General features: G+C 32.9%; 1 protein-coding gene across 1 annotated transcript in view; it reads left to right on the forward strand.

The window, feature by feature from the left end:
* Sema3a (semaphorin 3A) overlaps positions 1 to 26,437 on the forward strand; it is a 460,497-nt gene that overhangs the window by 214,028 nt on the left and 220,032 nt on the right. The window lies entirely within an intron of this gene.

Below are 26,437 nucleotides of genomic sequence, written 5' to 3' on the forward strand. Positions count from 1 at the left end.
CATCCAGGACCCTGATCTCTTTATTTTCTCAAGTATTATCATTTTCTCATTTCTTTACCATGTTCCTTTTGTAGTGTATAAATCACTCTCATGTTAATATCTCATTTCTCCAACTCGGTTTGATTTTCTTTGCATCTTTTTGCCAAGTTCCAATCTTGGATCATATAAACCAGTCTGTCATCTCCATGCTCCTACTAGAGACATTAGAGAAAAAAATCACAGCACAATGAAAGTTGGAAACAGTACACAGTCCTGATACTCAGCATGATGGGCCCTTCTATTGTCCAGTGACTCTGCAGTGTCCATCAGTTCTCTCTGTAGTTCTCTATAGCACACATTTGAACATATCTTCATTGTTCTCATAGCCTTCTCCCTCCCTTCCTGTCATACATAATTAGCTTCCCACTGCAATGGAGAAAATAATAACCATGAAATAAGAACTTCATCACTTGATTTTTGAAAACAGTCTTCTCAATGTATGAGACACCCTTTGGACATCAATTTAAATATTAATAATGAAAACCAGGACTTAAAATATGAAGTGTGTGTGTGTGTGTGTGTGTGTGTGTGTGTGTGTGTGTGTGTGGAGGGGGTACTTGTAGGAAGTGAGGGTGAAGGAAGGAGATTAAGGTGATGGTATATGGTTGATGGACTTCATTTACCTATATGAAACAGAACTAAAAAACATCTTGCAATTGCTTTAAGTGGGGTGGGGAGAGGACTTGGGGGAGAGACGATGGGGGATGTATAAGCAATGTACAAAATAAGTCTGATTGGAATTGTCACTTCAAATCCCACCCCCACCCATACAACGAATATATCCTAATAAAATTTTATTTAAAAAAACCCAGTCTTCTCTATACAATAAAGGAGGTGTTAGTATTCTTATTCAACTTGTGTTCTGAACTTCATTCTCTCTTTTCTTTTTTTGGGGGGAGGTGATTGCTGGGGCTTGAACTCAGAGCTCCATACTTACAAAGCAAATACTCTACCACTTGAGCCACAACTCCAATCCATTTTGCTCTGGTAATTTTGGATATGGGTTCTCATGAACTATTGCCACAGCTGGCATCAAACCACGATCCTCCCAATATCAGTTTCCCAAATAGCTAGCATCACGGCATGAGCCACAGGTGACTGGCTGATTCTATTTTTCTTTCTTGGAGACTTAATGCTCTCTCCTGTGTCTTTAGCTTTTCCTTTCATCTTGATAATTCTTATTTTCATTTCACAATAATTGTCTTCCATCTAAAGCTTATCTCTAGACTACATTTCTCTTTCCATCAACTTTTTACTATAAAATATCTACATATTATACTCGTATATATATACATATATATATACATATATATATATATACACACACACATCTGACATATAAACCATGTGTAAAGTGTAATATCTATGTATGGAATGCATATACTATACATCTATATCTAACTACATATGCACCATATAGGTACAAATATATAATACTTAAATATTTTAAATATATATTTATATACATATATGTATATATATTACACCTTTGTTATCTCTACAAAATTGTTGTCATTCAAGTTAAAAATAATTGGCTTGGAAAGGTGACACACTCCTGTAACGTCAGCTACTTGGAAAGCAGAGATCAGGAAGATCATGGCTTGAAGCCAACCACAAAAAATTAGCAAGACTCCAAGCTAGACAAAAACTTAGCAAGACCTCATCTCAACGAACAAGCTGGATGTGGTGGTTAATGTCTATAATACAAACAGAAGGCACAGGTAGGAGAATCATGGTCTGAGGCTGGCCCCAGGTAAAAATGTGAGACTTATCTGAAAATTAACTAAAGCAAAAAGGACTAAAGATGTAGCTCAAGTGGCTTGCCCAAAAAAGTGCACAGGCCCTCAGCTCAAACCCTAGTACCCCAAAAAAAGTTGTAAGTAATTGATACACTAGGTTACTTATTCTAATAGGCACACAATGACCTTATATTTTTTGTCCTTTTGGACTCTCTCCACCAAAATAGAAACTCTGGGAGGGCTAATTGCTACTCACTTTTCCAAACTCCTTGTATAGTAGGCACCCTGTGTGACTTCATGATACAAAAGTCATACAGCTCTTTACCAGAATTTGAATTTGGAAAAATGATGACCTGTATAGAAAGCATAATTCTAAGTTTTTAAAGCACAAAAGAACAGTCACTAATAAATAAAGTACTTTTAGACTCCAACTCTCTCAAATTTAATTTAGATTCACACTTTTGGCATTAAGAAAATCAATTGCATTGATTTTATGCAATGCAATTTCTGTCAGTACCTGGGAGAGTTATATATATATATTTTGATTCTTCACTATATCAAATGTCCTTAATATTTGTATATGATCCTTAATTACTGTTTAGGTGAGTACTTGATTTTTTAAAATTTATATACATGGGGAAATTTGGTTCTTGATAGGTGACAAATGTCTTTCAATCATTAGGAAAATATCTCCTGTAAGTAGTAATTGTTCCTATAATTTTTGAAGAAGGCTTCACTTTCAATAATGGATCTTCTGAGTGTCATTCCTTACAAGTATCTTTGCTGCAAGTTCAATGTTGCATCTGGAAAAAAGAAATCTCATTCCTCCTGTGTTATTTTCTGGTTTGCCTTTATATGAAGGGCAGTACTTTTTCATTTGAACATGAATTGTTTTTTCATCTTTCAACTTTTAAAGTGGTTGCCAATCCATGGTGATGCACACTTTAGCAACAGCACAGAATGACAACAGAGCAGGTAACAGTTCCATGGTCTAATGAAAATCTTACTCTTACTATCAAAATTTACCTTAATCTCCTTGGGAACAATAGCATTCAAAGGAGAGAATGGCTTGGGCCATTTACTTTTTATCCACTCTAAAATGTACTTAGAAGAATGTATTCCTGAATTCTGCTGAATGCTCAGAATTAGATATCATTCTCTAGAAGAATTACTTCTTTTTAAAATATAGGACATCATTTTAAAATCTATATTATTCATGTGACTTTATCTGTATTGAGACTATGTGGCATCAAATTTCTCAGGACCCTAAGAAAATACTTCTATACTTTCAGTAAGTATAAAGTCTCTGAAATTGATTCATGTTTATTTTATGGACCATGAATAACATTCTTGATTGTGGTAATCCTCATTGTCTAATCAGCAGCTCACAGACTGGGAAAAGAAGGTCTGAGTTTCCTTATTGTTCTTAGGCTAATCAGAAAGGAGACCCTAATTCTCAAGAGAATCCTGTAGATTCAACAACCCAGAAAACCTTACACAAGTTACTGTCAGGACAAAGTTGCTGAGCTATTGCTGCTCACGGGAAGCCCAGTATGTGGTGAGGCTGATGAGTCATGTAATAACACATTTTATGTAGAGAGTACTGGGCGGTCACTGAATGTGTAGCATGGTTTCCGTGGGACTTCTATTTCATGGATACTCTTTCAAGCTATAAAGAAAGGAAGTTTTCTTGAGTCAGCCTTCTGGCTTATGACTGTCAGCCTGTCTTCACTTAAGCATAGATGTCTTCACTTAAAGATAAATGAGAACATACTGCTTATGCTGGAGTCATTTTTTCAGACCATGTGTACTGGCTTCAAGTCCTCCTGTCCACTTGGAAGTAGTCTCTTGGCTTCCACTCATGTAAATCAGCCCTTCCTGGCTTCTAACCTACTGTTTCTCAGTCAGAAAGTCCAACCCAGCTGCTCTCTCGATCACTTCCAAGGCATAGCACCTTGGATCAGCAAATGATAATGTTTTATTTAACCAATGCTCCTGAAAATACAAAGAGCCACCACACTGATAGATTTAAATAGTCAGCAGTGTAGAATGAAGAAATGATTGAAGCCATGGCGTGTTGACCTCCAATACCACACATTTCTCTTCTTGCATAAATGGCAATGAGGCATAAGCTATATTCAAACTTATTGACACTGCAGAATTTTTAAGAGTAAAGGATAAGCTCCACAGCTTTATCATTGCTAGCTCATTTACATTTATTAAGAATTATTTATGTCCTCAGAAGATTATTTACATACTGGAAATGAGCATTTTTTCTAAACTGGATTAGATATTCCATAATTAAAAGTAATTTATTCCTTATAGATTTTGTAGCAATTGATGAAATCATAGTAAAATATTACAAAAAATACTATATTTTTTCTTCAAAGTGAATTTTTAAAATATTTTTTATAGATGTAATCATTTGAAAGTTTCTATGACTCAGAAATAGTGAACTGTCAATTTATATTGAGTTGTAAAAACAGATTAAAATGAAAATGTAAAGTGCCAAGCTTGTTTTAGCATTAAAAAAATCATGTTGGATTGTGGCCAAAATATTGCCTCCCAAATGTCATCTTTAGAACAATTCTTTAAACCCACTGTGATTGCCTCACCCTCCTCTCAACTCCCAGCAGGCTAAAGCAGACCTCACATAGTCCCACACAGATGTAGACAGAGAAACTGCTCATTATCAATCAATGAACACAAACAAGTTGAAGACTGCTCAGTTCCCTGTTAAAGGTAAAGTGGCTTAAAGACCTCAAAGAGTTTATTATTCTGGGGCTGAGATCGTCAAAGTCATTTGATTTTGACTTGCACAGTAGCTAGAAAGGTTAAATTGAGGTTAAGTTTCCCAAATAAAATGGAAGCAATTAAACAGTTAAATAATGTTGCTTTTTTTTTGCTTTTAACCCAGAAACCAAAAGAAATATTAATGTAACCAAAATGTAAATTTTTTGCCTATCTCTACATAACAAAGTGTTACCTAAGAAATTGCCTTTTATGCTAATTATATGCTGTTACAGCCTGTTGTTTCAATAAATTCACACCAAGATAGTTTTCATATTTCTAGCTACCAAGATTTCTTTCTTTGTAGTAGGACATAGCAGGACTTCTGAAATCTATAATTTTTTACTAAGTAAGAAAGAAATCTTGTTGAAATGGGATAATAACATTTCTTCTGTTTGTTTGAGTGCAGTCATTAAAAAGAAAACTAGTCAGACTCAAAAGAACTAGAAATAACTGTTTTCTCTCCTTTAGAGCAATATGCAAGCATAACTTATTTTATATAAATAAATTGCATACTTATAATCTCACTTTATTTCTAAAATAATTGTATAGGGAAGAGAGACATTGGACAATTTTAAAAAGAAAAAGATAATCAAGAGATTATGTGACTTGTCCCAAATCAGATAATTAAGAAGAGTTGGAGTCATTCTCAACTTCCTGCACTGCAGGATACAAGACAAGGAATCATCTCCTTCTAAGTATCATTGTGCTTTTCTTTATCTCTGATAAAAAAAAAAGTTAGATGACATTCCTGAAGAATAAATTTTTAACACTGTAAACAATGGCTGAAGTACTATTTGCTGAATCTCATATGTGTCAAAAAAACAGCCCACCACCATGGGCAATGGGAGACCTGGATGTGTATATTGTATCTGCATATATTGGCAAAAGAAGTAAGATGTATTTTGGACTATGACCAACAAAAATCCTTCCTCACTAAATTCCTTTTCTATCATGATCTTAATTCATTCAAAGAACAAATATTCCCTTCCTGAAGTTAATCTAAAAGACTCTCAATGTGAAGTAGTAAATAAAAAAGGAGGGGTAGGCTTGAAGAATTGACTCTTCGGAGATTCTTTACATTCTGTGCAGTCTTCAGATACAGTAGCTTGGGTAGGGACATGGCCATTTGAGGTACCAGAGGGCTGGCATCCAACAAGCTGCAGAGAACTACATTCCTCAGAAACACAGAAGGGACAAATTGAACTGCAAAAAGTATTGCACATCATTTTCCAAATCTAGACACACCTAGGTTTCCTTTTCTCTGTGAGGTTACAGCTTGGGTCACAGATGTCCAGCCAAATGTGACCTTCCACTGACTCAGATCACCCCACAAGGAAAGAAACATTCACTCTGAGGATCTCTTCATTTCTTTGTTCCATGAAGACTCACATTCTCTTACAGTGGAACAGCTAGGCTATTGAAGGTCTTAAGGAACTTTTCTGTAGTTTCTTGTAGGTGGAAAACTATCCAACACACACTGCACAATAAGAGAAAGAGAGAGATCAAAGATTTTTTTTTTTTTTTTTGGCGAATGCTTAGAGAAAACCTTTTAGTACTATAAACAACCATTGACATTCTGTTTATTGAAACACATGTCTGAAAAAATATTTTAACTCTTACAGATAACTAGGCTGAAGAATGCAGCTTTTTATCATTAGGCAAAATAAGTAAAGACACAATCTAGAGGAAGCTAAATGTATGCATGCTGATGCTCATGGAAAGATGAGTGAGTACTCATATATGATGAAATTATTTGCTTGACCACACACCACAATCACCAAGCAAAACACTACTCTTCCTGCAGTTCCCTTTTGGCCAGGAGATATTTGCAAGTTGGACATGCGACACAGGCACATGAAGGGTACAGAGAGTACTTGTGCTTTTTTGTTTGTCAGAATGGTATGGGTCAATAATTTAAAGTCCTTTTTTATTCCATTTTAACACTTATTTTCCTGAGCTGAAGTATTAGCAGTCATTTTAAAGAACACACTAGTAGTTACTTGAAGAGAAAGTACAAGACTGGAGGGAAAATGGGGGACATGAGAAAATTAAGAGTAACTGTATTTATTTAGTACTCATGTTTGTCAGTTATGGGACAAGAGAGCACAAATGCCAGCTTCCTTCTTCAATTGATAAACAATTGATAAATAGTATGAATGTTTGTTTATTTATTTGTTTGTCTGTGTATGTATTCATTTACTTGGTGGTGACAGGGACATTACTGCTTTATACTGCCCTATACAAAGCAGAAAGTTCACTGCATAACTCCTCTTCCTCTCAACTTTAAAAAACCCTGTGTACTCAGTTCAGGCAGATAGAATCCCCACCATAAATCACTTCTGTGGCATCTTGAAGATACCATCTAAACTCTACATGAATTTATTTACCTTCTAAACACTGAGTCGGCACCATCTGCAGCTCTCAAGTCCTTCTAAAACTTATACTGCCTGGCAGTGGCACTTTCTTCTGGACAGCTACCTGGTAGTAGAGTTGGTGATAGGGAGTCTCTGAGCACTTGGTGGCTCACAGATTTTGCAAGCAGAAGCAGTATGCAGACCATTTGCTTTTCTTCTTCCTCTATTTTCTGGTAAATATAGAAATATTTATCAATATTTCTTGACTTAACCTCATTGTAGCGAATGGTTTCATTTTATGTTGTTTTAAAAAATTGATGTCTGTGTCTTTTCCAGTTTCAAATATTATCCACACCAACTTTGTGCTATCTTTTGACTACAAACAGTCAGACTGAGAAGGTTGCTACTCTTTTATATTACTTTTTCTATTTCTCTAAAATCTGATAGGTCAAAGGAAATACAATAAAATGTTCATCTGGATACTGAACACATGGGTGTATACTAAATTTTTTGTATAATTTAAATATTTATTTTTTAAAATTTGAAAACCTAATGAAATCTCATTATAAGACCATTAGAGATTAAAAGTAAAACTAATTCACCTACATAGGTATCACTCAGGATGAACTGCTACAAAAATTTGGGAGTAAGTCCATAATTTGTAAATATGCATTCTCACAAAATTTGATTGGCTTGTTTTACTTTCCACACATTTTTCTTAACACTGTAATTTGATATTTTACTTTTTCCTAAGCATCCAGAATTCACCAAACTTTACCACCAACGATTTCTGATGGTGTATGCTATACTTAAAAACATCATTGATAATTATATCATTCTATTACACTATGTCATTTTGCAATAATTATAAATCTATTCTCTTATTATTAACTGTTCCTTTTAATCAATTTGGTTCCCTTGAGTCAAATTGATTTCATTAAATCAATTTAATGAAAACATCAAATTGCTGTTTTCAACCACTAAACTATAAAAAATAACCGTTGTATAAATCATTCTGTTGACTTCCTTACAGCTAAATTTCAGAAGTTAAACCATAGGTTTGAATACACACACTTATCATTCTTTATGCATAGATACTGTTTTCTAAAAGGATATAGTTTGCCCTCCTATAAGACTTTGGTATTCACATATATTTGATTGATTTTTTAGGTCACATATCAAAGATACAGTAAGATCATTTCACCTTGAATTTCTCATTATGAGGTTGTCTCATTAGAAGCTTTGTCATATTTTAATATGTTGTACTAGTAATATGTTTTCTTTATTTATTTAAATTATTAATCCTTTTTTATTTTGACTAAAACAGTATGAGTAGTCTGTATTGTATTTTTATTCTTCGTAAATTTAAGATTTTATCTTGTCAAGTGGTTTTCATTCCACACCATTTTCCCATTGTCTTTGTGCTTAGAAGTAGTTTTCTATGGCAGCGATCACAGATTACCACAGCATGGTAATTAAATCTACATTATTTTTTCACAATTCTGGAAGTCAGAAGTCCAACTTTGGACATTACTGGATCAAAATAAATGGCAGGGCCATGCTCATTTCTGATACTCTAGGGTTGAATTTATCACTTGCCTTTTCCCATCTCTGGAGTTGTTTTCCCTGGCTCATGACATCGTCCTTCATCTTCAAATTCAGCTGTATAAGGTCTTCTTGTCTTCCTTCTTCCACTTTCACATGGACTTCTCCTTTGTGGGAATGTATTAATATCCCTTTACCTCTCTCTTATAAGGTTAGTTCTCCCCTGGGATAACTCAAGAACCTTAACTTAATCACATCTGCCAAAATACTAGGCTGCGTAAAGTAACATTCACATGTTCTACACATTAGGGATTCTTATCCTTAGGTATCAAAATTCTCTCTAAAACTCATTTATGATATCTTTATTGTATATTTCTGTATTTTGGCACCTTTTATATTTCTTTCTCAATTTGAATCTGCTACATCTAGATGAATTTTGGTGATTGCTATATAATATTTAGAACAAAGACTCGTATTTATCTTGGTATCCTGGATTTTGAACTACCACTAGAGTATAAAATGTGATCTGAAGCACCTGAGAATCTATATGATATTTTAGTTACACATATTACTTTTAAATAAAATGCTCAGAAAATGCTATTCAGACTAGTAAAAGTAGAAGAAAAATGTGAGTTTTATTGGCTGCAAAATTATAGGAAAAATAATTCCCCCATACTGTATCAAAACTTAACATTTATTAGGAATGAGTAAATTTTTTGTGGCTGCTTTTCTTAAAATCAGAATATTCTTTAAATATACTCACATTGACGGAGGTGGTGATTGTACATGTATCTGTGGAATTCATAATTTCTTCCAAAGATAGCCCCAAAGATGATGAAATTCAATGATGTGGTTTTGTCTTTAATAATAAAACTCCTCTGATTTAGTGTTTCAGCTCTCACTACATTCTTTAAAATATGTAAAAAAATTCTAATCCCAGTCATTTTCTTTTATGAACTAATTTTTATACTATAAAAAGAAATTACTACCTATAAAATATAATTGATACTGCACTTTTAGCCAAAAAGGTGAGCAGATGCTTTTTAAAATGAATTCAAGATTGTCAGAAATTGTTCTGCAACTCTTCTATCAAGTTACATTTCCCATATTTAAAAATATTGCTTATTGTGCATATCTTACTTTTTTCTTTGATATTTTAATATAAAATTTGTATGCCAAATGGTTACATGAAATGGATTACTTACAAAGTATTTACTGGGTGCAACTGTCCGTAAGCAAAAGTTTCATTTTACTTGCCAAAAACAATTTGTTTGAATTTTTCAGATAAAATATCTAATGCTTTATATATCAAAAAACATTCTGAGAATTAAAGTACTTTTGAAAATTAAACTTTGAATTAAGTAAATTTGCTAGCTTAAAAAATTCTTGTTCTTATCTTAAGCAAATAAGCTTAGTTACACAACCATGGAATCTTCCAGACTACTCTGAAATATGTTAATCTATCTTTTAAATAAAAATCTTATTTTATTTTAGTATTGGCTTTACAATGTAGCTTTTTGGTCTACATTCTTAAAGTTCTTGGATTTGAAATATGACTTTAAATTATTGTAGTTTCCACATATATAGTTAAAAGAGATTCATACTTATATACTTCTGCAAAAAAAGTTTATACATGGAATGAAATGAAATACTTGAAATTGTTTATGAATACAGAACTAGCACAGAAATACTTTGCATCTTTATATTTAGTTCTATAAAATTAGGCTATGTAATATTATGTATGAGAGGTTACTAGTAACTTATTCGTAAGCTACTTTCCCCCTCTTTCATGAAACTAAGAGATTCAAGTCAACAGATTTAGATCTATAAATAAAAATTAAGAAATGGAGAATTTTACTGTGCTCACTACAGATTATCCACAGTCCTATACTCGAGTTTAGTTATAATGGAATCAACATCCTCCACAAGCACCCTCAACTACTAGTCCCTAAATTAGCTCATACTCTACCATGACTCCACCTGTACTTGCCATTACAACTTTACTAGTCCTCAGTCTAGTGACCTCTGTTTGTAATGTCTTCTCTTTATAAATAAATTTTGTTATAGCCCATTGTTCAGCAGTAACTCTTACTCTCATATGCATTTCCATAGAATTTTAAGGCATTCCTGGGGCATGTTTCTATTAATTGATTGCATTTAGGTACAAGAATAGTGTATTAACTATCATATACCGCAGTGACTATAAGCATACACTTTCTGGCACCAGGTGTTTTTTTGAATTGAAGCCAGATCAGATTCTTTGTTGTTGAGTGATCCAGATAAGAAGTTATTTGGCCATATTATGCATCAGTTTTCTTATTTATTTAATAGAGATAATAATAGTAGATATCTTACTAATACTGTAGAGATTATAGATGTAAGTAATTTAGGAAAATGAATGGTAGATTAAAAACATTCAATTTTATGTATGAAATAAATGTATCCTTCTCTCCTTCTTCCATTTGCTACTCCTCCTCCTGTTTCCCTTCTTCTTCTTCTCTTTCTCCTCTTTGTTCATTCTCTTCTTCCTCTTCTTTTCTTCTTCCTCTCCTCCTCTGCTCTGCCTTCTTTTTTTCTTCCTCCTCTTTCTCTGCTTTTCTTGCTTATGAATTTTTGAAGATACTTTCCCTAAAAGAATGCTTTTATATTCTATTAACTAAATAAGTAATAAGTTTGAGATAGAGATTCAATGGTTGATTAAATAATTAAGAAATTTCTTCACCCATTGTTATAGACTGAAATCTTTGTCATAAATCTGTAAGCTTGACACCAGTTGCTCAGACACTGATGTTCAAAAAATTCTATTGTGCTTATCTACATATATTGGTCTTTTATTAAATGTAGGATAAAGTAGACATTTTTGGTATTGGCCTCATCATTTTCTTCATAAACTTAGATGCTAGTTATGATTCATGTGTTAATTATTTTAAAATTTTGATCTTATTACTTTAGAAAAACAATCTTACTGTCTGTTATTGCTTTTGTTGATTTATTTATCCTGTTATCATAAGTTTGAGTACCTAAACCTATCTTCCTTCTCTCCCTTTATAACACTATAAAATTAATTTAAGAAAGTATATACATAATACTGCTTTAAGCCTATCAGTTACTGCCATTTCTTGTAGGTGATTGATAAACTCTATCTTAACTCTTAAACTCTATTTAAAAGCTCTGCTCTAAAGGAATTCACATGTAAGAGAGGGTCACTTATAGAAATAACCTGAGTGCTAGCAAATATGGTGTGTACTCCATAAAAAACAGGAGGAAAGAGATTCATTCCATGAAGAGAAAGTATACACACTTGAACTGCTTTTTATAGGTTAATGTGACACAATCAATAGAACAGAGAAAAATCACTGATACCTTGTTTTCCAAGAGAGTTGTAAATTCTATCTAGGTCAAATTAATATCATAGATGAAAAATCCCAAGCTTTAGGAGAATGGGTTGAATCATTTGCAGCTTATAGACTACTGGAGAGATGAGGGTAAACTGGGTAAGGAAAATGAAGGTTTATGTGAAGGTTGAAATGACATCTTGGAAGAAAGACCTGAAATGCCAAGCTAATGTATTTATAATAAACTTTTACTTTTGCAAAGAGAGGTCACTATAAACAGAACTTTAGCAACTAATGTTGATGGTCGGGAGAATGAGGGAGAAAAAAGAGTTAGAAAGCTCTAGTGGTAGGCTACTTTGGATATCTGGGATAGTAGTGATTAATGTCCATATTAGGTCACATACAACCGGGAGCATAAAGGAAATAGCACTTCATTCAAGACTTCACTTTGTTTGCCTACTGACAAATATGTGATAGGCACATCATCAATATAGACGTGCTGACCAGCTATGAGGTATGAGGGAGGAAATTCAAAAAGTCTGGGTTTTAAATCCAAGGAAAGGCAAGGATAGTGTTGCACTTAAAATTTAAGGCATAAGAGAAAGAAGTTTGGAAAAGAAACTAATAAATTCTAATTTGCACCAATGGACTTCAAGAGGACTTCAGGCTTGTTTGAGCAGTACACACCAGACAGTAAGGCATGTATCTTGATGCTTAGATAAAAAGTTGAAGATCATCCAGAAGTGGTGATATTTGATATTATAGGGGAGAAATAGATTAGTGAAGCATGTGCAGTGTGAAAAAGATTATACTCTGAATATAAGGCATTAAGGAAAGTCTCTATTTAGGAGACAAGTAAAGGGAAATAAACTGACCAAAAAGCTTAAGATGCAATGATATAAGATAAAGTTCAAAGTATCCTTGTTTTCATACAGCAATACAGGCAAACAAATTAGATTCCTCAGTATTCCTTTAATAGAGTGTCCTTGGTTTTGATGATAAGCTTATTCAAATGAATTTCTATGACAATCATTTTAGTAAAATACCAAGAGTCAGGAAACTAGCTTTTGATTTGTTTAGAAACAAAATGTAGAAGTAGAGCTAAAACAATTATATCTAAACTTCCATTTTCTTCAAAATTGATATGGTTTAATTGTATTATTAATCTTATTACAATCAAATATGTATGCAGAGACTTCAATTAATGTTGAAAATATGGAGAAAAATAGAGATAAAAGGACAAAAAATATCAAAATGATGTAAAATTTTGATAGAAAAAAATCAGTAATTAGTAATAATTTAATGTCCATTTTTCAGACTACAAAATACATGCAGTTATTTATCTATAATACAAGACAAATTATTCCATACAATATTAGGTATATACTCACACATATATGTAATTGTGTTAATATGGAAGTTTGTTATCTTTAATTTCATTTACTAATATGGTAAAAATGTTACCATGTTAACCAATATGTAATTAGAACCTGCATATCCACTATATAGTTGTATAATTTCCTTAGAAAATTCATTATGCACAACAAAAAATATGCAAATTTATGCATTGTCCTTGAATAAATTGCTAATAGTAAGATTTCTGTCTTAAAGAATATAAAAATTATTTATCTGTTTTTATACAATAAAAGAATAAGGCACAATTAATAACTACCTGCATTCTAGGTGGATTACAAACTCTTATTCTATGTCAAATTAATGTCACAGATGGAAAAATTCTGTGCTATAGAAGAATGGGAATCATTTCTGGCTGATAGAATATTGGGAGATAGTATATGGGAAATAAATTTTCCAATGAAGGTGAAATGTCTCACCAGAACAATACAAACAAGTTGCACGCTAAACATGTAGACAAGTCTGGGTGAAATTCCCTCATATACCAAATGTAGGCTGAAAGGGCAGCAAAACAATGCAGGGATAGTCACTGATATTAGCTAGCATTCATTTTCAGTTGATGAAGTTACAGTTGTTGGTTGATCTTCTTCAGCAATACTCAGCACTCAGGAACAAAGAGCAGGAGAGTTTTCTGGATTTGAAAGTTGAATTGCCATACACATTAGGAAGATATGGCTCATGCCTTCAAATAACCACCTGATAGTTTCTATCAGGACTCTGAGTTTCACTAAATGTACTGTTTCCATGACAAATTTTCTAGAAATAATGTTTGAACACTTGTAAATACAGAAAGAGGCATTACATTTAAAGTGTTTCACCTTTTAGAAATAAATAATGTACTTTATAAGGAATATAAAATATAAAATTACTCATTTTACTACAAGTGTTCACAGAATGGGACAGTATTATGTTACTGAATATATCATTTTGTTTAAAAATTTTTCTCAAAGTTTCTTTTGATATCTTTGGTTCCTTTTCTAATTATCTTTTAATTAAAAGTTCCAAATTCATTTAAGTGATATTTATTGATAAAAAAACTATTTTTATGTATAAATTGCATTCCATGAATTTGTCCATGAAATTTTACCATACAGAATATCCTATAGTAGGTAGTCCACATGTGTTTAATCCTCACAACTCTATTTTCATTTTTAATGAAAAATTGAAGAACAGAGGTGTTAAAAAAAGTACTCAAAATGCTTAGTAAAGATGGAAGAGTCTCATTTAAAACATGTTTTAAATTGTTTCCAGCTTCTTAGCATATTTTTCAGAACACAATTTTTAGACTAGGTAATAAGAATACCAAAAAAAAAATGTTTGTTCTTGACCAATGAATATACTACCCCCTTCCACAAAGAAAGAGAAGTAAAAGACAACAGATTATACTGAAGGGATATCACATGGTTGAGAAATTCCAAGTCACTCTGACTTTTATCTTTGGTCAGATAATTTCTATCAGCAAATCAGATATGGAAAGTCTACTAAGATATAGAAATAACTGAGAAAGGAGCAGAGCAATTCCAAAAACAAATTCCACTTTAATCTCTTATCATTTTCTTAGTGTTAAAGTAATGTTCTTTATTAAATTGATTCTCTGTTTCTCAGTTCTTATGAAGAAGGGACTTTATCATATCAAATGCCACAGGGGCTGTCTACTAAGGAAAAGTTGAGCTTTGGCTTAGACTGGTGGAAAAAACCCGTGAGGTGGTGCTGATAGAGAAAACACCTAGAAGAGTGAAGATGACTAAATATTTGTGAAATAGGAATCTGTGTTTGTGTAAAACATTCTTTTGCATTAAAAGAGAACTTGGACACAATTCAAGGAAATGAATGAAAATAGAAACATCAAGTGAGTTTTACAAGAAAATTAGAAGGTACCAGTCATAAACTTTTCTCAGAAAAGTTCTTTGAGATGGAATGGAATGTTTTTTTAGGTACTGGGGTTAATCCAAACAAAAGAACCTATCAAAAGAAGCACAGTAAAGTACAAAAGGATAGCATTGCTCTTATTTACAAAAGGATAGTTATGTTCTTAGGTTGTTCAACACAAGCTTGTTACCTCGTTCAGATTTTCTTCATTTCCATTGATCTCTGTGTGTGGGGAGGTGTCTGAATATCAATGAGAGGTATAAAAACCTCTATCATTCTGATCATGAATTTTTCAAATTCTGTTTAGAAAACTGGACACTTGCTTTTTATCTTGGCAAAGTATGCTTTTGATTATAGGTAAGCTTTAAAAATATATCTATTGAACTAAATATTTTCTAAATATTTAGTGAACCTCTTTTTCATTTTCTGAAATGACACTTTTTTAGCATAAAGACTATTTGTCAGTAATAAAGCTACAACAACTTTCTTTTAGTTAGTATTAATTATGGGTATTACTATGTATTCATTAACTTACATATATAATTATTTACATTTTTTGTCTTCATTTTGTCATTTTCTCTTTCTTTTTCTACTCTTTTAAGAATCTAATTTAAGATCTAAGGAACCAAGGATATTAACCTGTTCTATACTCTGAAGAAGGTATTTACTGCAGTTCTTAGTGAGAGTCACTTCTCAATGTTTGAGGTGGTTTCCTACATGACCTGACATGGCCTTGGCTTTGTCTCCTGTCTTCTTACACCCAGCCCAGCCTATTAACACATGTTCCTGTTAAGAAAGGCCAGCCAACGGATATCCTCAATGTGCGGATTTATCTCAGAAAATTCATGCTTTTCAGTCTTTTCTCATTTCAAAGATTTCTCATATTTCCCAAGACAGACACACCTGTAACTGTACCACATCAGAGCTTTCTCCTGAATATCTAATGCATTATGTTAAGTGACTCTTATATAGTGTAAGAGTTTTCTTCTTAAAAATTATGCAGGAAAGATACAGTCTCATTTTATTTTAGAGATTTAGAATGTTATTTCTATCTTGTTTATACTTTCCACTCCCAGAAATCTTTTCTTCCTTCTGATCTTCCATTCCATGGTGACTCAGTGTCTCTGTGTCTGTTTAACCTCATGGATTCTTATTCCTACCCTACATGGTATACTATTATGAGATTGCCATCTGTCTCTTTTTCTCTCCTGCACCCACAGTGCGTAGACACTGTCCAGCAGTGCATGGACATATATTTATTGACTACTGATTCAGACACTGTGCTAAGAACTGAAGAATTAAGGAAACAAAGGATATTCCTGTGGTGAGGAAGGCCACAGGATGAGTTGGAGCACACGTATGCAAATAAACCATTTTACTACCTGGGGATCTGTGCAAATAAATATATATGGGTTCTCCATAGTTGCTGTGATTCATTGTTTGTGAGATTTGGGAACGGCTTCAGGGAAGTAATATCAGGTGAAGAGATTTTTGAAGTAGGATATTTAGGGCTTCTCAGTTAGAAACACAGTGGTGTGGCAGTCCACCCCAAATGATTCAATTATGTATACATGTTGTGACACTGTAAATTTTGCATGAATTGTAAATGCTGTTTGAAAACCATGGATAGGTTGCTAACTGGGAGATGCTAGGTGATAAAATTAAAAATGCTGACAGGATTACTGGAAGCCTTTTTGCAATGTCAAGGAATCTGTTGAAAAACTGTAATTGAGCAACATGGACAGCTTTCATTTTAATCACAAAGGTAATTGTGTAATTGAGGTTATAAATTTTGAGTTGTTATTGAAAACATTTAGTGAAGAGAAGTTGAGACGCCAATCCATGGTGATGGCATCAGGAATATGAACAGAGTAGACAGAGGAACCAGAAAAAAGTTTGGTAATTATTAGCTAAAACACAAGCAATAACAAACAAAAATAAAATTATAAAATTCTGAGCTAAGAAAATCAAAAGGATCAGATTGACTTTGAGATTTCATAATTATTATACTCATTGGAAAAAAGTGCAAATGAAAGAAAGATACTTATATTGGGATAATATTAAGGTTAAAATTAGGTTGCATAAAAGGTATCTATGTGAATATGACCACAAAGGAGAGAGGAATGTGACTTTTACAGATTGAAGGGGAGTTACTAGCCAGAGAGAGTGATTTAGGAAATATTAGAATGTATGTAATAGGTGAAACTATGAAAATGAGGTGAAATATTTTTAAAATTGGTTAGGCTAAAAGGGTAAGAGTAGAAGGGATAAAAGTTTGATTTAAAAAGGTCTATATAGGGCTGGACATAGTTGTATATACCTGTAACCTAGATACTTGGGAGGATATGTAGAAGGATTGCAACCCAAGGCTGAACACTGGCAAAAAAAACCAAAACTGTATCTGAAAAATAAGGAAAGCAAAAAGGGCAAGGAATATGGCTCAAGTAGTACTTCTCCTGCCTAGCAAACTGAGGCCTTGAGTTCAAATCTCAGTACTTTCAAAAAATAGATAAATAAGTAAATAACAGAATGTCTATATAAAGATCAAGTGACCTAGTTAACAAAGCTAAAAGGGAGGGTATAAAACTGTGAAGTGGGAGACTTTGTTTAGAGCTCCATGATGCAAAACAGGAGAGTGGTTTCAAATACAAATTTAAATTGATCTGGAGTGTGATGCCAGAGATATGAGAAAAAATGGTAAAAGAATAATTAAGTGATCATTAATGATCTCTTAGGACCATTTTGTTCATTTCAGTGAATAGAGTACAATAATGAGTGGGGGTATCACTGAACATGTCCTGGTTCTTTTATGAAAAGATTGACTGTAAAGGAAGTAGAAAAAGGTTTACTGCAAAAGAGGTATTTATGAGGGCAAGAAATCTCTTCTTCATTGTATGTTTTTCTTTCCAAAGGATCAGAATAATGACTGGAAAGAACATAATCAGGGAAATGATGTAAAGAGAGGAGGTATACCAAAAAATAGAGAAAGGAATTAATGTGACTTCATTTTATGGGCCAGAAATGAAAAATTTCATATTGTAAAACTCAGAGTAAACTTTATTACTGTTTCTATTTTATAGGAAGCCTTCAATTAAGGACAAAGCTGATATAAATATACAAATACAGGATTGGAGACACTGAAAAATTATAGAAACCACAAGACTTTATTATGGCATTCACCAGAATATACAATATTTTGAAGAAAAACTATCTGGATACCAAATTCTACTATAGGATATGTTATACTTGATAAGTAATCCAGGATTCAATTAGATTAACAATGAAACCGGAAGAAAAGTGAATATGTTGATTTATGAGATTCTAATAACTATTATTTTACTAACCATATAAAAATTACTGAGAGGAAATCCTCTTTGTGAAATTTTTTATTTTTAGTTTTAGTAATATTAAACTTTTAAAAGTGTTTTACAACTGATCATGGTCAATAAACACCTTGATTAGCTTTTTTATCAAGTGAAAATGATGATGCTCTAAAGGAGAAGAGAAAAATATTAAATGTTAAAATTTAAATATTACATTTTAAAAATTATTAAATTTTGCCAAATTTAATCCAGAATTATAACTATATCCACATTTGATTAGCCATTTTTGGTATGAGTGCCATTGCTGCTAGTTACAAGTGAAATTTTTTAAAAAGGTAACATAAAGACAATCCCAGGTATGAAAATAATCCACATACAACACAGGTGCTATGTCATAAGAGTCAATGTCCTGGAAGAACACAGCCAGCTTACTCGCAATGAGTAATTTGAGGAGAGTTAAATAAAGGGAGTCTTTACACAAAGATGTGGGGTGAGAGGCTGGAAATGACAAGACATAGTGTATATTCCAGGACTTTAATAAAAGGGACTGTTACCATTCACAGGACATAAGGAGGTAATATGTGTGCATGACTTGGGAAAAAAAAAGACAAGAAGGATACAACCACTCCTTGAAGTCCTCCAGTGAGGAAGCTGGGGAAGTTACTATGGTTCTTAACTTTCCTTCACTCCTTCCTCATTTTTCTTACCAACTTGGATCTGATTTTACCCTCATTAGCACACCTCAAATAAGATCCAGAAGCCAGATGAGACAATTGTGTTTTTAACTATACTACTGAGCACTGAGGGTACAAAGAGGAATGGAAAGGACAGAGAAAGGTCATGGAGAAGCAAACAGAAATTATCCAGCACATGAGTAGATTTTTCTTTTTCTTGAGATAGGATCCTGCTATGTATCCCAGGCTGGCTTTGAACTTTCCTATCCTCCAGCCTCAGTCTACCAAGTGCTGGGATTACAAGTGTGAACCACCATATCCAGTCTTTATTACTCCATTTTTAGCATGAACAATAAGGTAGCATTTAATTAAAAGAAATTCAGTATCTTAGTAGTTCTAATCAATAAATAATAAATAAATAATTAAAGAATCTTAGTCTGATGGGATAGTAAAGTCCTTAAATCTTGGTCTAAAATTGATTAAAGCTACTTATATTTTTTTGTTAGTGGACAATTCCCAATTCTCCCATCATTTGGGCTTTCATTTATTCCATGCCTAAGTACCTCATGATAATCTAATATACTCTGGATTCTTCTGTGGCCCATTTAAGGGCATGTCTATCCAACAATATCTCTGCATTCAGTCAACCCCAGCCATATTTGTCCTCTGTACAAATAGTCCTTGTGATAGCATTAAAAGCAAGTATATGTTTTAATTGAGTTTTTTCTTACCTCTCTCATCATCTGTTGCCTTTTCTAACCAGAATTATGCAAGCTATCAACTACCCTGTGTACACTCAAACACCACTCCCCCATATACACACATCACCTAAAAGCCTCCCTGTCCCCCTATAGCAAACAAGGAGAAATCTATTTAGTGATAATAATTTCAAGCTGTGAAGAATAGACAAGTTTCTATGTCAGTCTGGCAATGGAATTATTTTGTGTAAGCAGGATATTTTGATTCCCTTCCAATCACATCACACAAGTAAGTGTTCTAATATGATGAAGAGACGATCATCCACCACTCTCCTAACATGAAGATAACACTTTTAAATAGAATTAATGTGAGGGTGCTTCTTCAGAGTTATTGCAAAAACAATCATAGCTAGAAAAAATTATGTTTCAAAGACTAAAATAATTTAATAATAAAGTAGCTTTGATTTGCCAGAGTTTAAATGAATAAACAAAAGGGAAGGGTGAATGACTTTTTCAGACAGCTATTTCATTGAAATGCACTTTTTTCAATTGTCATAAAAAACTCATATAAAGCAAGTTTTATTTTTGGCTTTGCTGCTATTTCAAGAAATAAGAAAGCAAATAAATACTTATTGTGTCCAAGATATATCAAAATCTTTTTCTTGTTTTGTGATTTTAAAATGTCCTGATGAAATCTTTTGTCTATTGTAAGAAAGACTGTGTAGAATAACCACTTGTATTTGTTCCTGTGCTTTTGAATCTTCTCCTTTCTCTTAAAACATATATGTGTATTGGTTTCCAGCCAAAATCTGTTTGAATTGTAACCTGTGCAAGTTCATTCTAGGGTACCCATTTATCATTCACAAATTAACCTTGTACAGATAGCTATTCTCATTTCCATTGTCCCTCTATCTTAGAAAGAATGAACCTCAAGCATTAAACAAATAATGAGGGTTGAATCAGTGAGGCATGCTTAATGCAAGGAGGGTTTCTAATGGCATCTCTATAATTGCATACAGTGATAACTGACTATAAATCTTCATTTTCCAAATGCCACAGGCTTTAGGAATAGAATGATGTGTAATTTGTACTAGATGACGCCCAAATCATCTTGCTTTCTTTTAGCTTCAAGTATTAGTTACTGAAGAGCAGATATTAGATATTTTATGGAACATACCTATATTATGCAGGATGATTTAATGTGTGGTCCTTTGTTTTCTAATTGGAATATAATATTACTATCATCATGATATTGGCTGTAAATGATTGCCCAAGTACTGAGTGCCATTTTTGAAATTTACACTTATTTTTAATAATAGTATCAAACACTTTTGGTTATGCTAATGGACAGCAAGATACATTAAAAAAAGCTATAGACATGATTTTTGCTACATTAACACTTATTCTTGTAAGCATTGCCTTTGTAACTTTATTGTAGAAAAAAATTTAAAGCACTACAAAATTTCTGTGGGGCATTTGCAAGTCTGGGTTCTTCTAGCCTCTGTGTGTGTGTGTGTGTGTGTGTGTGTGTGTATAAAGCTTTATGGGATTTGCTTGTACATTTGAAGACATTTGCTCTAAAAAAAACTTTCTTATAGGGGAGTCTATGGCAAAAATGTGTGATTTCTGACACCTTTTCTGTTTCCAACAGCACCATTCTGAATTTATGCTTCCTCTTCTGAATCTTGTTCTCTAGGGATATAGACAACAGAATGTCCCATTTAATGGTTAATTTCTAATTCTTCAACCCTGGAACACTGAACACTCTTCAGTATTTGGACATATATCATTTTTCCCTTAGACTTACTTCATGGTGATTTAGTATCTTTCAAAATGTTCTCACACAATTCAAACATTTGAATCATATATACAATATGCATATTTAAATTAAATAAGAAGATACAGTTTTATATGGCTTTCAGTGATGCTCTCAGGGGAAATTTACCACATAGCCAACTAATAAATAATAATGCTTAAACTTGGCATCCATGACTGTAGAAGTGCTTCTCAAAAATTAGTCCATTAATCTTTGTGCAACTGCTTGTAGACAGTTATCTTATTTTTTCTTATTTTCTTTTATTAACCCACTCCTTCAGCTTAGAATTTTTCTATAATGTTATGCCCATGTCCTATAGGAAGCTTTCTTGAATGCTTTTTCACACAACATAGAGCACCCACCACACAAACATTTCTGTGTATCCTTCCTTGAGATGCCCCAGCAAGTTTACACTGATACCCAGTGTGTTGTTTAGCTGGTGAGGCTCAGGCTTCATGGGGTGAACAAATTACACACAAGGCATGAGCACCAAGATGTTGAAAGGCAGTCTTTCTATTTTACACATAGATTCTCCTCACTTTTTAAGGAAACTCCAATGTCTCTTCTACATTCTTGATTTTGAAAGAAATATTCCACTAATGATAGAATAATCTTCACAATCTGTTTCTTTGTTTTCTCACTGGTCATGACATGGTCTCTCCAAATAGACACAGATGTTTGGGGATATTTCATCCCTCGCCACAGTTTTAGATGTGTTTTTCTTGTCCCAGAAGAAAAACCTGTGGCATCCTATGATGAAGCACAATGTGGAAAATATGATAAAATGTTCAGTTACTTAATTATATGCTGTTTATATTGTACTGAGCTATGACCATAAACTTAGATCTCTTGGTCATAGCTTGTCTCTATTTAGAGTACATATGATGCTTTTCTAAAATTATATTAACTGAAACTGAGAATCATGAAATATACATTTAGAAGTCACCATCAGTGACTATCAATCAGAAAAATTAATTCCAACTGGTCTGTGAAACACAATGCATACTATTCTAAAGTATTTCCAATTAGGCCTACCAGAAACTTGCTTTTATTCTGTACCTCATGATTCATTTCTTTCCCACCTTTGTTTCTCTTAAAGACTTAGCGTTCCATTACAAATACTTGAGTAGAATATAAAGCAGGCTATTTTTATAATAGGGGTTGGACCTACAACCTTATTGCATGCAGTGTTGATGGTTCACAATCCCAAACAGTTGTAGGTTCAAGGGGAAACCAATGACTCAATTAACTTCTTCATGGGCAGGGACCAGCTGTGGGAAAATGGACTGTATACTAAAGGAGGTATTATTCAGTTGGAGAGTGACAAATGAATGAGCATGAAGTTACACCCACTCCCAGTGGGTGATGTGACAACAAATATTATTTGCTTCCCTAGTGGTACTTGAAAGGGTGCTCAAGGTATCCTAAATATCTCTCTTGATAATCACACTGCCTAATAAAGGATGAGAATGGAATGGACTTTGCCTTATTTAATGGATTGTATATAGTTTATAATGTATATTTTCATGGGAATGTTTTAACTTTGTGTCAATGCTCATTCATCATGATGTTGTTTGTTTTTGAAAACCTAAATAGAGCAAAAGATTAAGTGACCTCTTACCCCTTGGTATATTTACCAGACAATTTCTTATAAATAACTAAACCCAGAGAATTTGAGAGATTCCAAAAACCACCTAAAATTTCTTTCTGCCATACAAAGGATAAAATTAGTACTGCAATATTTTAATTTTTTCTTAAATTTTATATAATTTAAACAAGTACAAACTTTAAATTTACATGGGATCCAAGTCTTTTGAGTTAAACCATCTGATTAAAAGAAATTCAAACACTTGATTTAGGTGGCTTAATACACCAATCATATGTATCATCTCCTCTATCAGTTATTATTTAGTTAGTTTAAATTAATATTAAATAGAATGTGAATAAAATGTAAATGTTAAAATGGGTGATTGAGTTAAAGATAGGGGAAATGTGTCAGAAACAATAATCCATTTTTAATCCTTAATATCTGGAAAATGTAAATTATTCTGTCATTTTATTTTTATTTTTAAAGATTTTTTGGTGGTGCACTTTTATATATTCATTTGTCTTTGCTTTTAGCAGAATTTCATTCTTATAATTGGCTTTATGTGTACCTGTCTATTTCAATCCAGGTATATAGGTCTCACCATTTTCTACTGGTGAACCCTGCAACTGGGTTCAGTTAAGATTTCTATTTTATTCCAAAACTATGATATCATCTTATCTTTTCTAAAGTTCATTATTGCTGAAATTCTCCAGATGTCTTCTTAATTTTATTCTCTTCATCCCCTATATTGATTTCATATGTTGAAGACTTAGTTTTTAACATACTTAAAGTATTTCTCTTTAGGACCTATATTATATGGTTTTAAAAATCTCCCTTACAACTGACTAACTTACATATAAAGATGTACTCCATGTTGAGATGAATTTTATAAAACATAGATAACTGAATTTTTGTGCAGGTGGTCATATGCAATGCCATCAATGTATGAAAACTAATTTTGATAACAATGATTAGATTGTCTCAGTGAGGAACACGGCAGAGAATCATACCACCATGGCAAGCTTTATGGCAATGACAGATGTAGTAAAGCCAAGCTTCCTTAGGAAGTTCAATGGGCAGTCCACAAGTGCCATTGTGGATACTCTGAATATCCTTCTTGGAACCTTAATAGTATCTGTATACTTCATATACATTCAGATAAGTTGACCTTCCTCATACAGTTCAAGGATTAGTTTGGGGAACTTTATCTCAGACATCCTAAAAGACTCTACATTCTTTGTCAGGCTCCACAAAATTAATTCATTTTACTTGGGAGTGAGAATAGTAAACTTTAGAGGGGACAAAAATATTTCCTTAAATGCTTTTAACAAAGGTCCTTTTAATTTCCATCAAAGATAACTAGATATCATTTCACTGGTTTATCAATATTCTGATGGTGATGAGGAGTTATTACTAGAATCCAAAAGGAAAGAATTAAGTAGGGTCTACCTCCTTGATGGGAACACTGAGTGCTTTGTGGCACTCCATACCAATATTTTAAACATATTTCCTCTGTACATAGCCCTATTCAAATTATTCTATTTTTATCAAGATCAAACCAATTTCCTGTTGGAATCCTGAATAAGACAGATAGGCATAACCGTACCATAGTTGAAGATACAGGTGGGCACAGAGTCATATGATAGTGCATGGTACATTTACCAAACCATCACATAAAATTTAGAATGTAAACTGGAATTTTTATGTAAGGTCAAGTATATCCATTAGCATAAAATAAGTCTATAATTTAAAAATAATAGTTTTCTTCCTTTTTAGCCATAGAAGACAGAACACTTCTTAATGCCTCACCAACAGATATTAAGGGCTCATTTTTTAATGCTAATTTCTCTGAATCTGGAAATATTTTGATAATTTTAATTTATTGGAGAGGAGGAAATTATAGTACAAATGAATTAATGAGTTTTTGCTTGAAATATTTATGAATGAAATCTAAATTCCCATCTGAGTCTAAGAGAGGCATTCCTTTCGGCTTTGAACATTGGTTTGAGAAGGATACGGAATACACACTGAAAACACATTACAGCTGTGCCAATCTTTTTGCAATTATTGTGAATAGTTGGCTATTTGCCCCATTTGACAGTTTGTGAACATGATGAATAATTTAGCATTCATGCTGCTGCTGTTTGGGCACAATTAACACAAATCGCAAATCTGCTGTTATTCAAACTGATTGCAATATGGGGGAAGAGGAATCAATGACTTAATTTTAAACTCTGTTGAATGTTATTTTCCAAAATGGCTTGCAATGCAATGCTAAATAGGACACAATGAAGACCACTTTGTGTGATGACCTAAAAGCCTCCAAGGACATCCCTTTCCATTAAATTCCTGGTACCAATTTAGATCTGGTATCTAATTTTAGAATTTTCTTGGAGAGTCTGTCAACTGGACGTCCATGTATTCCAAGCATGTGCAAAATATTTATGGCCCTCTGTGCAAAGCCAGACTCCTGTGTCATTATGTATATCAGTGTCCATTTGTCATTCTGCCTAACATGACTCAGGGCATGACTGCTACACAATTTCTTTCTTATTCTCAGTGGCACAACTTGCAGTTAGTCTTCTGTTACACTATTTTAATCTAAAAAAAAAGTCAGCATAACTCAAGTTTGAGAATGGATTAGGCTTTGGAAAAAATACTTTAAAAATATATTTACAATAGATTGCTGATACCTGAATGCAAACAGCTACTTTTTCTAACTGCTCATATATCTAAAAAGCTGAAGAATAGATTATTGTTCACTTCCAGATGAATCACTTTTAAACAAAAACAAAATTAATAATAAATATTTGTTTAGTTAATGAATACTAATGTTTAACTATCTATAGGTTGAATATATATGGATACACATATTAAAGTGACACTACAATCTTATCTTGGTGCTATTATAAAAGATTACCTGCTTTGTACATGATATATAAAAATAATATTTGTTTCACAGTCAGGAAAATGAGTTAATTGGTTTGCCAGTTATACTTCTGAGTAAGTTATTAATTCATTCAATTAATAAGTATTTAGTGATACTTCCTACATGTCATGTATAATCCTAATTGATGGGGATATGTGATAAAATGGACGAGGTACAGAGAGAACTTTATGATGGGGGAAAACAGATTCCTCATAAATAAGATACAGAATATATCAGGTGGTGATAGCACTGTGAAGAAAAATAGAATCACAGGACATAAATTAGGGTCACAATTTTAAATTGGGTGCTTAAGGAAAATGCA

This window comes from Castor canadensis, chromosome 2 (genome assembly GCF_047511655.1).
Source record: "Castor canadensis chromosome 2, mCasCan1.hap1v2, whole genome shotgun sequence".
NCBI classification, from domain to species: domain Eukaryota; kingdom Metazoa; phylum Chordata; class Mammalia; order Rodentia; family Castoridae; genus Castor; species Castor canadensis.